A 14043-nucleotide genomic window follows, 5' to 3' on the forward strand; every position below is an offset into this window, starting at 1 on the left:
CTTACCTTGTTTTTGTGTGCACACAGCTTTTGTCCAAACTCCGTTCACTCAGACCACTGCCGATGTCCTCCCATCCGTTCCAGTTTGGCCTGGAGCGGATCCTGTTCGTGACGCCAATTGAAAGATATAAAAAAAACAACAACAGCAATAGAATAATATTAAACACAAAGTGAACCGTCTTCCTTCATTAAATAGGTTCTTTTAGATGTTAAGGAGGAATTGACTTAACCAGGCTGGCGGAGAATGAAGACAACCGGACACCTGCAGCAGATGGGGAATCAGTGAACTTTTATTGAGACAGAGACAACCTCTCAATACAGCTCACATCAGAAGATTCCTAATATTTGCTGTGAGGATGGGTATATATTCTCTAAAACTTACAGGAGGGGGTTGTGAGGAAAGTGCTGCATTAGCAGAAAAACAACTCCATAAAAGGAAATCGGCCTTGGGTGTTCTAGCCTCTTCGCTTGCAGATATCTTCCACCTGCAGGATGAGGCGATCGCTTCTTATCGCTCTCAAGGCCAAAGTCGTGAGCACACATTTTTATTACACAGTTGCACAGTAACTTTAAAGCTGAACAATATTTAAAGCTGAATAATGTTTGATCAGATTATATTTTCTTCACTAATTACTATTCCTGTCGTTACAACGCTGTTACAGTTACAAACAAGAAAATGCGGTCCGTTACTATTTTTCATCAAACAGACGGTTGAAGTTGTGTTCAGGTTACCGCATTTTATATTAGTTGCACGGAAGTAGCTGTAAGTAATCTGGGTGCTACAGCTTTAAGCAGCTGTGCGCGCTCCCGCGGATGGTAATCATGATTACTGTCTAGCACAACACCTGGAGCTAAGGGGGCAAAACAATCGCATGAGTGCTGCTGTTTGACTGAGGAAGAATAAAGTAGTCGTGGTAATCCAGTCACATGGCCACTTAAAGACAAAGCAACAAGGTGATATATACCAGTTTATAAATTGTGTTGATAGGCCACGTAAAACCAGAGTCATGATAAACAATATATACGCGTGTTTTTCCTCAATAGTTTCGTCACGTTTACTGTCTAAGGACAGCGCAGCAAGCACTCTCTGCTTATGGGCGCAAAATAAAAATAAAAAAAGGGAAGTTTTAGGAGTGACGGCGAGAGAGAGAGAGAGCAGAAAGAGAGAGAGAGCGAGTTTTGAGATGTGAGAGATTTGTTACATTTAGTGTGTTTGGAGTGTGTAGTTAATGTGTTGTCTTGTGTAGTGTTGTGGATAGTTTTGTGTTGTGTCAGAACAATGAGGCGACTGCTGTCTCCAGGTAGAAACAGGAGTGATACACCTGCTGCTGTCAGACCTGCAGGTATCAGGCTGTGATGTTCTCCTTTAAAGTGGACAGAAATTATTTTTTTGGAGTGGCACAAATAATTTGTGTGGCATCTTATTGAATGCAGAACAGCTGATTGTTCTGTAAATAGTTTGAAATGGTTATTTAAAAAATCAAGGTAAAAGGTAAATGGCTGCAAATAACTTTGTTGTTTGGAAAACTTGTGCATAGGATTTTAAAATTGACAATTTATATTTGCATTTAAACATGTTTGTGGTTGTTACAGTAAAAAATATAACTTTTTCGACTCTGATTTTATGTTTTGTCTGATTTTAGATCAATTGTGTTAATACAGTATGTCAAAACGAAAACATAACTGTAAATTCAGACACGTGAGGTTGTGCTGAAAAGGATGATACCAAACAAGGCAAAGTAAATAGTTTTTAAAGGTAAAATGTGGAGGGAAAATCAAGTAGTTAAAAATGGCCAATTATACCCTGGAACCCAGAGGGTTAAACTTTTTTTTAAAGTAACGCAATAGTTACTTTTCAAGTAATTAATTACTTTTAGAATATTGTAACCCAGTTACTTTTTTGAAGAAGTAACTAGTAACTGTAATTAATTACTTTTTCAAAGTAACTTACCCAACGCTGATGGTTACAAAAGACAAGGCACTATGTGTGTATGTGTGTGCACGTGTAAGTGCGTCTATGCATGTGCGAGAGTGTGTGTATGTGTTTGTGTTTGGGGGTGCGTTTGTGTGACCTCCTGCTCACCAAAGGGTCATAAAGGCAGGAAGTTTACTAAGCAACAAAACGGAACCCTCACATAGATGTCCCTATAATAAAACACTACAGCCTCCCCCACCAACAGACTGGCTGGGGAAGGAGTCAGAAACAAAGGAATGTCTTTGATCATAAATTTGTAAGTCGTGGGTCAAACTGTAAGTAACACAATGACAACACTTAACAATTCGACTCCAACAGGCAGTTTATGCAATGTAATCATTTGCCTTCACCGGTTTCTGAGTTTGCTGACTTAAAATTAGTGTCCCACAGCCAGCTTTCAGAATCTCAATATTACGTGCACGGTTCCCCTTGTTTCTAATGAAGTCAAAAAGTAGTTTTCGCTCCTTTGATTTCAAAGGAAAACTCATTGCTTCTGCTACAGCTAGTTCACTGCTGTGCTTGTGTATTAAGCAAAAAAAACCCCAAAAAAATCCCCGCTTATTTATCCCAGTTTTATTATTTCATAAGTTGACCATTTATTCATTTAAAAGTAATAAGTATTATACACGTTAATTATTTGATATTGTCTCCTTAAATGATATCAGTTGTGTAACAAAAAAAAAAAAACAAAAAAAAAATCAAAAGGAAAATAAATGAGCTCCTCTTTGCTTCATCCAGTTTGGTGAGCACGAATGCGTGATCCTGCGGCAATATATTCATGTTCCCCTTGTTTTGTATCACGGTCTTATGCAGCGTGGGTCTGCTAAGGTCCTCCAGTGGAAGGGTTTTTAGTATCTCAACAAATTCTGTCAAGCCGCCATTAACAAGGTCCACCGTGTGCCTTGTTAAGTAGCCAGGCATTTGAAAGGCTGTCTACCACCACAAGGGACTTGGGAATTACTATTACCTCTAACTTGAATCCCCTGTCCAGGTTGGCAAAATCAAAGCCTCTTACCTTGTGCAAGACCTTTAAGCCTCCACAGACAAGTTACTACGGTCAAAGTGTTTCTTGATCATATGCCAAGAGCTTTTCAGCTGGTGCATCTTGAAGGGTGCCATGTTCAACCTAGAAAAAGGTATTCTCAGGCCTTCCAAGGCTTTTAGTTCCACCACCTCTCTGTCGTAGTCAAACTCAACTGTCAGTAGTTTCCTGGTATCCTCAACGGTCGTCACCTGCAGCGGAATGATAATGTCAGGGTCCAGGAGTAAATCTTCAATACTTTGCGATCTCGCGAAAGTGTCCGCCAATCCCTTCATGTTTTCCACACCAACGACCTCCGTGGCTGTTGTGTTCTGGAAAGAACAGAAAGTGAAATAAGGTAATTAAAAAAACCTGTCAAACGAGGAAACGCAAAAACAGTGTAATTAGGTAAGTAAAGAACAGGAAATTGCAATTTGCAACAGTTAGGGATATGCAAAAATATTACCTGTACTGTAAATACAGTCTTTAAATCCAGCAGAGAAAAAAGTTGTGCGTGTTATCCGAGATGCTGTTGTCAGAAATCCAGAGACGCTGCTCCTGTGAGTTTCAGGGCCCGAATGACTGAGCTGAGCACTCCTCCCCTTATATAGGGTCTGTTTGGTAAGTGTAAGAAATAACTTTTTAAAAAACGTGTTTTTAAAATTGTTTTAAACAGCAAGGCCTTTAGGTTTTCCAGGTAAGTATGAATGTTTTTTTTAAATGGTTTTTACACTTTGTAGGCAAGTATAAACTGCTTTTTAATTGTGTAAGTATGAATTTTATTTGGATGTTTTCTTACATTTAGTGTTAGGGGAAGGGGACTGAGCCTGCCATCTACATGAAGCAGAAAAGGGTTAGGGTCATCCCTCCGGTAGGAAACCCAACTTGCTGGTTGTTTCGGTTACGGGAAGCCCTTCGTCTTTTCCCATAAAGGACCACGGTCAAGCCTTCTGAGGCCATCGGGTCCTCGGGTGTGTTGGTGTTGTTGTTTTTAGTGTTGTACTTGTTGTGTTTGGGTTCACCTTTGCTATATAAATAAATCACAATTAATTTTTTTAAAATAACTCTAATAGGAGTCTTTATCTGGCAAAAAAAAAAAAGTATATAATATTAAAAAATACAAAAACAAAAAAATGAAATAAAAAAACCTTTTATTTAATAAAAAGTTAAAAAATGGTGTGCCATATGCGCAACGTTCTGACCCTTCAAGGGTCTTCCTCAGGCCCTTGGCACGCACACGCACGCACGCACACACACAGATCCAGAAAATGTGGCTCTATTGCACACTGTTGTGGCTTCTGTGAGAGAGGTGTACTGGTCAAATGTTTTTTTACATTTAGGGTAAGGGGTTATGGGTTCGGTTGAGAAACGAAAGCCTGTCCCCATCATAGGGTAGGAACACGGAATGCACGAGCCGTCAACCCCCATGGCCTCGAGTCCCACATTCTTCTCCAAATTGAGGCCCCAGGTAAGTATGAATGTGTTTCCGTGACTGCAATCTCAGGCCATAGTTTCCAGGAAGATAGAAAAGTGTACACATACACACACGTCCAGTTAGTAAATGGTCTCACAAAACTCACAGATTCTGACTTGCAGATTTCAGAGGGACTGACGCTGATGGCACAACGATCCAGCGAAGAATAGCACAGGTCCACCATCTTAAATAGTGCTTCAATCTGCTGGAATCAGCCGCAGGTGTTATGGTGAGCGCAGGTGCGTGGGCTAGGGGTGGGAGCCCGTAATGAGCACCACCCCTGGCAGAGAGGAGAGAGAGCGACAGTGTTGGGAAGGTTACTTTTAAAATGCATTTCAATACAGATTACAGAATACATGCCCCAAAATGTATTTTGTAACGTAACGGAATACTTTGGATTACTTAATATATTATCATGCTTTTTACAACTACATGAATGTACTATTGCTGTGTGATTTATTACTATTACTGAAGGTTACTCGCCATACCAATACCAACTTTATTTTTTAATCTTAATATAAAATGAGTAACAGTCGGTAGGGTAGGGTAAGGCTGCACTTTTTGCAGCGATCTCGTATAGAAAAATATTCCGGGGGTATATAAAACTGGCTGTGAACCGTAGTAAAGGGACCTCTGGCTAATACGTCGGGTTCGTGTCGGGCTCGTAGCCAAAACTAGCTTTACTTTGTTGTCTGGGTCAAGTTTGCTAGCGAGAGACAGAGAGAGGCGTTGAAAGTCTGCTCCAACTGAACTTATTGTTTCGGAGGAAAACACGAACACAGTGTACAGTCGAGTCTTAATAGCTTACTTAGTATGTAAGTAGAGGTGACATAGGGCACAAGATTGAGACACAGGAATTAGAGCCTTTTAATGTGTGTTTTATTTGGGTTTCCACCAGTGGGGAATTACCAAAAAACAAAGAGCATAGGCTTAACATATGAAACAGAAAAAGGCCGCCGTGTATTCCCTTTATTTCAGTCCACCTTTTTAAACTGTAACAGAATACAGTTACTCATATTTTGTATTTTAAATACGTAACGCCGGTACATGTATTCCGTTACTCCCCAACACTGTATGCAGATGACACCCAACTCTATGCAGTGGTTTGTATCATATCTATCTAATAGACTCCAATTTGTACATGTAAATGGAGAGTCCTCTTCACACACTAAGGTCAATTATGGAGTTCCACAGGGTTCAGTGCTAGGACCAATTCTGTTTACATTATACATGCTTCCCCTAGGCAGCATCATTAGAAGACATAGCATAAATTTTCACTGCTATGCAGATGACACCCAGCTCTATCTATCCATGAAGCCAGATAACGCACACCAATTAGTTAAATTGCAGGAATGTCTTAAAGACATAAAGACCTAACTTTCTGCTTCTTGATTCAGATAAAACTGAGGTTATTGTACTTGGCCCTGAAAATCTTAGAAATATGGTATCTAACCAGATTCTTACTCTGGATGGCATTACCTTGGCCTCCAGTAACGCTGTGAGGAACCTTGGAGTCATTTTTGACCAAGACATATTAAACAAATATGTAAGACTGCTTTCTTCCATTTGTGCAACATCTCTAAAATTAGAAATATCCTGTCTGGGCCTTTAGGGCTGGGCCATATTATACCGTTCACGGTAATACCGGTATAATGTTAGGCAATGACAGGAAAATGAAATATCGCGATAGAATGAGTAAAACGCGCATGCACAGTTCCTTTGTTTTCATACGCACATGGCCGATTGTTGAGTGAAACAAATGAACCAGAATTGGTTTGTAAAAATGGTGCAACTTCAGTGATGTGGAACTGGTTTGGTGTTTGTCCGTCAGATACACGACAAAGCACATTTTTTGCAGAACATGCAAGGGGCCGTCGTTATTGTCGTATTTGTCGGACTAAGATGCTCTTAAATCTGGGAGTAATCTGGGTCCTAAACTCCGTATTCTTCAGGTCAAACGAACACTGCAGCATCACTGAGAGTTAAAAACTGTCTAAATTCTTTCATCTTTAATAAAACGATCAGCATTGCTGCTTTACCAGGTGTAACTATGAAGTTTAACTTCTAGGCATCCATGAAAACAAAATTTATTACATTTAACGGAGTTAGAAGTTAGCAGGAAGCTAGCGGAAGTTAGCTAGCTAGTTTCGCTAGTTACCTAAGCATGATATTGCTATCATGATATCATTATATATGATATAGTATGTTCTGACTGAGAGATTTCTGAAAAAAATCAAACGTACAGCTCTGCTATCACTTGCAACATAAATGAAGACAGGAAACTAAACAGCAGTGACGTTTGTAGGGTTACTGAAGTTGGGCTAGCTGCTATATAATGATGTGCTACGTGATCGCTAGCAACACAGCTATGTTAGCATAACATAAACAGTGAAGCTGGAGGACGAACACTAACACTTTTCCACTTATAAAAGTTAACGTGAAGGTTCCTGATGGTTAGAGACAAATGTATTGTGGATGAATAATCTCAATTGTTCTCCTGACTGAAGTTTGCCCCGTGTATAGCATCCTGCTATGCGATTACATTTGTCCCTGACCACCAGAATCCCTCACATTAACTTTTAGACCGTTTTCAACTCTGTGTTTGTTTGACTTTGGGACCTGAAACAGATGGAGTTTTGGACCCAGATTACTCTGTGAAGCTCCTCACTACAGCAGCCGTAATGCTCTGACAATCCATCAAAACATTTTTTAACAGATTTCTGCACGCCAAAATCGGTTTGAGGTCAGTAAGCACAACCAGAATTCATACATAAGGCACACTCTCGATTTTTGAGAAAAAGGATTTTAAGTGTGCCTTATAATGTGGAAAATACGTTATTCAGAAGAAAAGAATATATCGCGATATATATCGTTACTGCATGTGCTTCAAATTATATCACGATATGGATTTTAGGCCATATCGCCCAGCCCTATATACATCTTTTCCATATGGGCCAGTTTGGATTCGGGAGACAGACACTATCTCTACTTTTAAGATTAGGCTTAAAACTTTCCTTTTTTCTAAAGCATATAATTAGGGCTGGACCAGGTGACCCTGAATCCTCCCTTAGTTATGCTGCAATAGACGTAGGCTGCCGGGGGATTCCCATGATGCATTGAGTTTTTCCTTTCCAGTCACCTTTCTCACTCACTATGTGTTAATAGACCTCTCTGCATTGAATCATATCTGTTATTAACCTCTGTCTCTCTTCCCCAGCATGTCTTTATCCTGTTTTCCTTCTTTCACCCCAACCGGTCGCACCATCGGCCACCTCTCCCTGAGCCTGGTTCTGCCGGAGGTTTCTTCCTGTTAAAAGTGCTTGCTAATAGGGGGTCATATGCTTGTTGTTACTACCGTTATTGTGATTTGGCACTATAGAAATAAAATTGAATTGAATTTAATACAGCAAAAACAAAACATATCGCCTAACACTAGGGATGGGTATCGTTTATCCGATACCGGTGCCAAACCGGTACTTTTGAAATGGTGCCGGTGCTTAAAGAATGGAGACCACAAAATTGGTCCAAAAACCTCTCATGTTCAGCTGTTTTTTTTTGTAAAAAGATAACAATGTTAGCCTTTTCTGCAGCTATGGGGCATATATGGTATCACTCTTGGCTGGAAGCAGTGCTTAAACAATGGAAAAAACACAAACTTTGTCCAAAAACTTCTCATGTTTAACTGTTTTCCACTTTTTCTTTGGTCATTTTAGCCTTTTTGGCCAGGGTGAAGGGAGCATCTGCCATCAAACAAGAAGACAGCCGCATGTAGCTATGATGGTGTTTGCTAGTTCACCTTACATGCATTAATTTAATAACGTGGCTAGCCTACTCAACGTAAGTTACACACGAACAACATTAAGCTACTCATGCAGAGAAGAACGGCTGCTGCTGCCGTCATCATTTCTGCTACACTGGCAGGGCTAGGGGCCAAGACTCTCCTCTTCGGGTTCTCGGGGGATGTTGCAAACTCCGAATCCGATAACAGGCACCACACCCGCAGTAGATGTGCTCGGTGTGAGGTCTCGCAGCAAGCTATCAAATATGGCGCATTTCTCGGCTTTTAAAAGAAACGCTATGCGTAGCCAGGTGTTTCATCGGATTTGAGGTGTTACCTCCTTTGACAGTATTACAGTATCAGCTTAAAGCACTTGTTGCAGGCTGCTGAGTTTGCATCTTTTGCTGTGAAGTACAGATAGACTTTGACCGCTTCGCCTTGGGCATTTTTAATCTGTAGCTATGCTCTAAAAGAACGTACATACCTGGACCCGCCTACTATCCTCGGAAACGTAAAATGATTGGCTAGAATCTAAAGTGTATCACAGCTCGGGAAAAAAAGCACCGAAATAAAGCACCAAAATGTTCGCTGCTTTTCGGTCTGGTTACTACCGTTTATGTCAGAACACCGGTACCCATCCCTACCTAACACAGAGTCAGCCAGCAAGGCACGGGGACCATGACAACACTGATATCATGTCAATTTCAAGTCAGTCTGATTTTGGTTATTAAAATTTACCGAAATAGTATTGTCTTAAAAGAATCAAGACACAATGTTTTCAAAAATTTTTCCTTGTATTTCTCCTGTTATGAAATATAATAATTTTAATTTTAACACCGGTAACTCCACTTAACTTGGAAAACCAAAAAAAGTAACAGCTCAATAGCAGGAGAGTACATTACTTTTAAAGTCCCAAAGGTGCAGTGACGATAACATTAAAGGTGCACATAGGGTAAATGAAAATGTCACGGAAATTTGCAGTAGTGTTAAAACGTTATACCATACTATGCTGTTCAAATTATTACGTTGCTGGAGACAACAGAGTACATCTTCAGAGATTATGATGCAAACATCCGTCTCTGGTTTAACAGCACAGGAGAATTCCACGCTTCATCCCTTGCTTTCTTAAAGTCATCGTTAGTTGTGTCAAGGCACTGTTCATTATACCACCTTTGACATGTGTCATATTGTATCTATTAAAAAACCCCACAAAAAATACAAACAAAGCAAAAACAACAGTTATATTCAAAGACTAATGCACATTTTTCAGAAATTCAAATACTGTCCAACTCACCCAGTTCATTATTAAATGTTGATCATTGAATGTCCTGATCCTCAGAACAGAATTTTGGAATAGTAGCTGGTGGCTTTGTCATTTAACACAGTTGCTACTTGTGTCAAAAACTAAACTACAGGATCAAAATAAATCAGGCAGATACTTGTTCGAGGGCCAATTCGTGCATATGTCAGACTGTATACAACTTTCTATAGATTAGACCACAGCATAAAGTGCAATTGTGCCTTATAAAACGCCCTCCAAAAAAAAAAAAAAAAAAATCACTAATAATAGTACTAACAAAATAATACATTTCAGGCTTCATACACACTACTGTGACAGCAACATGATGAACTTAGTCACCCCATACAGTTGAGTTATTCATTTCTAGACACATTGCAGAATCCCACAGTGCAAATGTCCATAAAAGGTGAACAGATAAGTGGCTGCTTGTAAAAAAAAAAAAAAAAAAACCTGTTCCCCACCGTGGCTCAGCTCCGTGAAAAACACACTCCGCTCCGGATTCCTGGTGAAACACCAGAACACAAATGTCAAAGGCAATCCCAAGTCAGTGAAGTTACTTTCACAACACCAATGATAATCCACAGCTGTACTGATTAGTTTTGACTCAAGGATCTGGCGCTAACTGGAGCTCAGCCACACTCTTAACCCTTGGTGAGTGTAATCTGCTGCAGATAACTAGCAGCAGGTGTGGCTGCCTCCAGCGCAGGAACATTCCCGGGGTCGTGATCCCCTTAGCTGACCCAAAACATCTGAGAAGAACAACAACAAAATACTACCCACAGAAAATAAACATACAGTTGCTATAACTTTTTTTGGGTGTGTGTGTGTTAATGTGCTGCCGTGGCCTACGGGTGTCTGTGGTGTATAATGCAGTTTTATCATAAATAGAAACCAAAAGTCTAATCCGAAGACTGATTTTGAGAATCTAATTTTAATGTATTTTAATGTGTTTTAATGAGTGTGGCTGACTTTTATTTTATTTCACAATAAAACACTACACTACATACCCAGGTACACAAATTAGTGATAGGGCTTGTCATTTTTTTTTTAAATGTGTAATTATTCTTTATTTTGCTTGTAGACGTTTCACCTCTCATCCGAGAAGCTTCTTCAGTTCTAGGATCAAATGGTGGAGAGTCCCAGATTTAAGCTCTGTGGGAGTAACCCCCCAGGAGGCACAATGGACCCCCTAATGATCCTCTACCTAATCACACGAGCCAAGGTGTGAAAACAGATGTAGGTCACAATCAGCCAAGCCATCAGCAAATTTTAGAAAGATATCAGAAGAAAGTAGAGGAAAAGGCAAAAAAAAGGGACCCATGGGAAAAAAAAGACAATAATGGGGGTGTTGGGAAAAAACGAAGTATATGTATCAATCAATCAATCAATCAATCAGTCTTTATTTATAAAGCACTTTTCATACAAAAAATGTAGCACAAAGTGCTTTACATAGTTAAAAGCAGCCCACCCCACCCTCCAACTCACTCCCCACACTCTCATGAACAATCTGCAATGTATCTGCATCTGTAACAAAACACTCAAATTATATCCAGCACCAAAAGGACAAAACAGACGTTGGTACACAAAAACAAACCAAGTTTTGCTGTGTGTGTGTCTGTGAGAGAGAGAGAGTGTCACGGTTCTGGGTATTTGTGATCTAGCATTTTGAGCTCTTGTGTTTTGGTATTATTTTATATTATGGTTTATGTTCTGCGTACTTTGTGCTGTTTTGATTATTGTTTTTGTAATCATTATTATCCTAGGGTTCAGCTATGGCTGTTAAGGTTTTAGTTCTTAGGTTTTGTCAAATGTTCCATCTCGTGTCTACTCTGTGCCTCTCGGTCCCACGTTTCATGTCTCTATATTTTGTCTCCCCGGTCTCTGTTAAGTTTACATGTCTAGAGTTCAGTTGGTGTGTTTTCTGTTTTACTTTGAAGGTCCGTGTCAGGGTATGTAGTTTTGCTTTTCTTGTCTCATCTGGCCTAATTACTCCCAGCTGTGCTCTCCTTCTGTGTCTCATTCCCTCATTATCCCTCAGTTTATTTAAGCCCCATGTTTCTCTTTGTCAGTGCTGCACTCTCCCTCATACAAGTCTGTGTGTTCTACCTGCCTAGTTTATGTTTGTAGTCCAGTCTAGTTCTTTCTTGTGTCCAGCAATAAAACTGCCATTTTGAGTTCAAGTTTTACCGCTACATTGAGTCTGCATTTTGGGTCCTTTCCTGACTTCCATAACAGCTCTGACAGAGAGAGAATATGTGAGCGTCTGTGCCTGTGGGTTGTGGGTTTTTTTTGGTTTTTTTTTTAAGTTAAACTACCTTGAAAGATGAGTGTTAAACCATAGCATAAACCTGAGGTTGATGCAGCCCAAGCCACCCCAGACTACAACCCCCAAATGAGCAGGCTAGCAAACATGATTCTCTTGTTAACAAATAAAACAGACTACCATGAACATCAACAATGGATGTCCGCCTCCATAACTGCAGGTTGTGAAAATGTTTTTCAGCATTCTCACCAATATACGGACTTGCAAAAACAGCTGCAGCACTTTGAACCATGTCAGTGAGGTCTTTTAAGGAAGTCGCAGTAGTGAAGAGTCCAACAGTGTGTATTGTGAGATGGTAGTTCAGTTTAAGAAGAAATTATCTTTAAGCTTTTCCAAAACTGTAATAATAATGTGAAAAGTTTCCCCAAATTGAAAAATGAGATGCCATGTCACATATCAAGAGCCAAAAAAAACCCACGCAAACACTAATAACAGGATTATACTTACTACTTTTTACAAATCTCCTTGGCATTCTTCATGACATGACTAAGACATCTATGAAGAATTGGAGCCTCAAAGTCTTGTTTCCTTTCCCAGAAGCGGTGTTGTAATAATGATTTATTGTGTCTGACAGATTTTTTTTTTTTTTTTTTTTGGGGGGGGGAATGCTAAACAGCTATTAGGGCCATTGATCCATCACAAATGAGCATTACAGGTGACTGCATGGCTTTGTGCCCAGAGGCCCTTGTAACATCGGTCATAAGTGCCTCCAGAAAATATGTGACAGAGGCAGTGATATGGTCGCTTGTCAAATATTTAGCCACTGGTAGGGGAGAGCATGTTTTCTGTGGATTCCTTACTATAAGTTCATGAACATAGAAAGGAGGCGAACCCTTCCTTTTTTGATGATACTGCCTGTAGCATCCAAATAAACTATGTCCTCCTGACATCGGCTCTGAAAAATTTCAATGCTCCTTTAAAACCATAAAAGAACACCTTTTGGGTGTAACATCACTTTTTGCAATACGTCATTTGGGTTGTTTTTCTTGTTTTCTACCATTACCTGGAGACAATGTCATTGTGATGAAGCTGACTTTTCTTTCGTATTTCCAATGATATGATTCTCAAGACTTGAGCAAATTTGGATGATGATGTTGCACAATCGGGGTGCAGTAATGAAGTTCCAACTCACAGCCAATCTGGTCTCTCTTATCAACTCTTACTGGTCTTCTTTTCAGTTCGTAGTGGTTGTACACACATTCCAGATCTTAGCAATTGACTGTCGCCTTCAGATCTTCCTCATCATCAACAGTGTCTGGACAATCCTCGAACCTGCATAACCCAGACACTAGAAGAGAGGGCCCTTTCTTTTTGAGTCTAAAGCCTTGACTCTATGCCTTTTTGAAAGCAAAATAACAATATGGAAACACTGTCCACAGTCCATCTGAAATAAGACTGGTCCACTAGTCCCATGTATCCTCTTTGTGATCTCTCTTTTTTATTTTTTTTTATTTTATTTTATTTTTTAGATTTGTCCATTCTTTCCTTTCTTAAAAAAAAAAAGTAGGTTTAAGTGGGACATCATCAGACAAGTTGCTGTTAGACTAAAAAAGAGAAATTTGTGAAGAGACTTGTTTTTCTTTCTTTTTGCATATATACTATAATATCTGTAAATATGCTTGAAATACTAAGGTATTTTAAGCAAGCGATTTTAGTTAGGAATATATTGCAATAATTTATGTTGAGAACTGTCATTAAATATCAGTTATGTCTGAGTTCCCAGGCCGCATCCTTCGGAGGGCCCGACCTTTGGTCTACGTGGTCCAGGTGCTTCTATGATGATGATGTTACGTTCACACTGCAGGCAAAAGCGCATCAAATCCGACTTTTTTGACCCTATGCGACCCATATTCGATCATGGTATGAAAGTGTGAACGGCTCAAATCCGATTTGGGACACTTTCGTATGTGGTACTGAATCCGATACATATCTGATGTTTTAGAAAGTGATTGCTGTTTGAATGGTCATGTTGCATTAAATCAGTCTTTTACGTCACTGACACAAGACAGACGCCACGTGCATGCGGGCCGCTTTGAGGGTTCACACTAGAGCGCGCTTGCTGTCACATTTTATTTTAAGTGTGAACAAGCAGACAAAAAAATCGGATTTGATCAAAAAATCGTAATTGAGCATTAAGACCTGCAGTGTGGGACGGTCTAGCCTTCAGATTTGT

At 39.8% G+C, this 14043-nt stretch overlaps 1 pseudogene; it reads right to left on the reverse strand.

Annotated features, from left to right (window-relative positions):
• Positions 1-10151: 10151 nt before the first annotated feature.
• On the reverse strand, positions 10152-12870 carry LOC146635503 (uncharacterized; annotated as a pseudogene).
• Between the last annotated feature and the right edge of the window lie 1173 nt (positions 12871-14043).

This window comes from Diplotaxodon limnothrissa, linkage group LG3, assembly GCF_057381915.1.
Source record: "Diplotaxodon limnothrissa isolate DT_005_m linkage group LG3, D_limnothrissa_male_GT1.1, whole genome shotgun sequence".
In the NCBI taxonomy this organism is placed as follows: Eukaryota; Metazoa; Chordata; class Actinopteri; order Cichliformes; family Cichlidae; genus Diplotaxodon; species Diplotaxodon limnothrissa.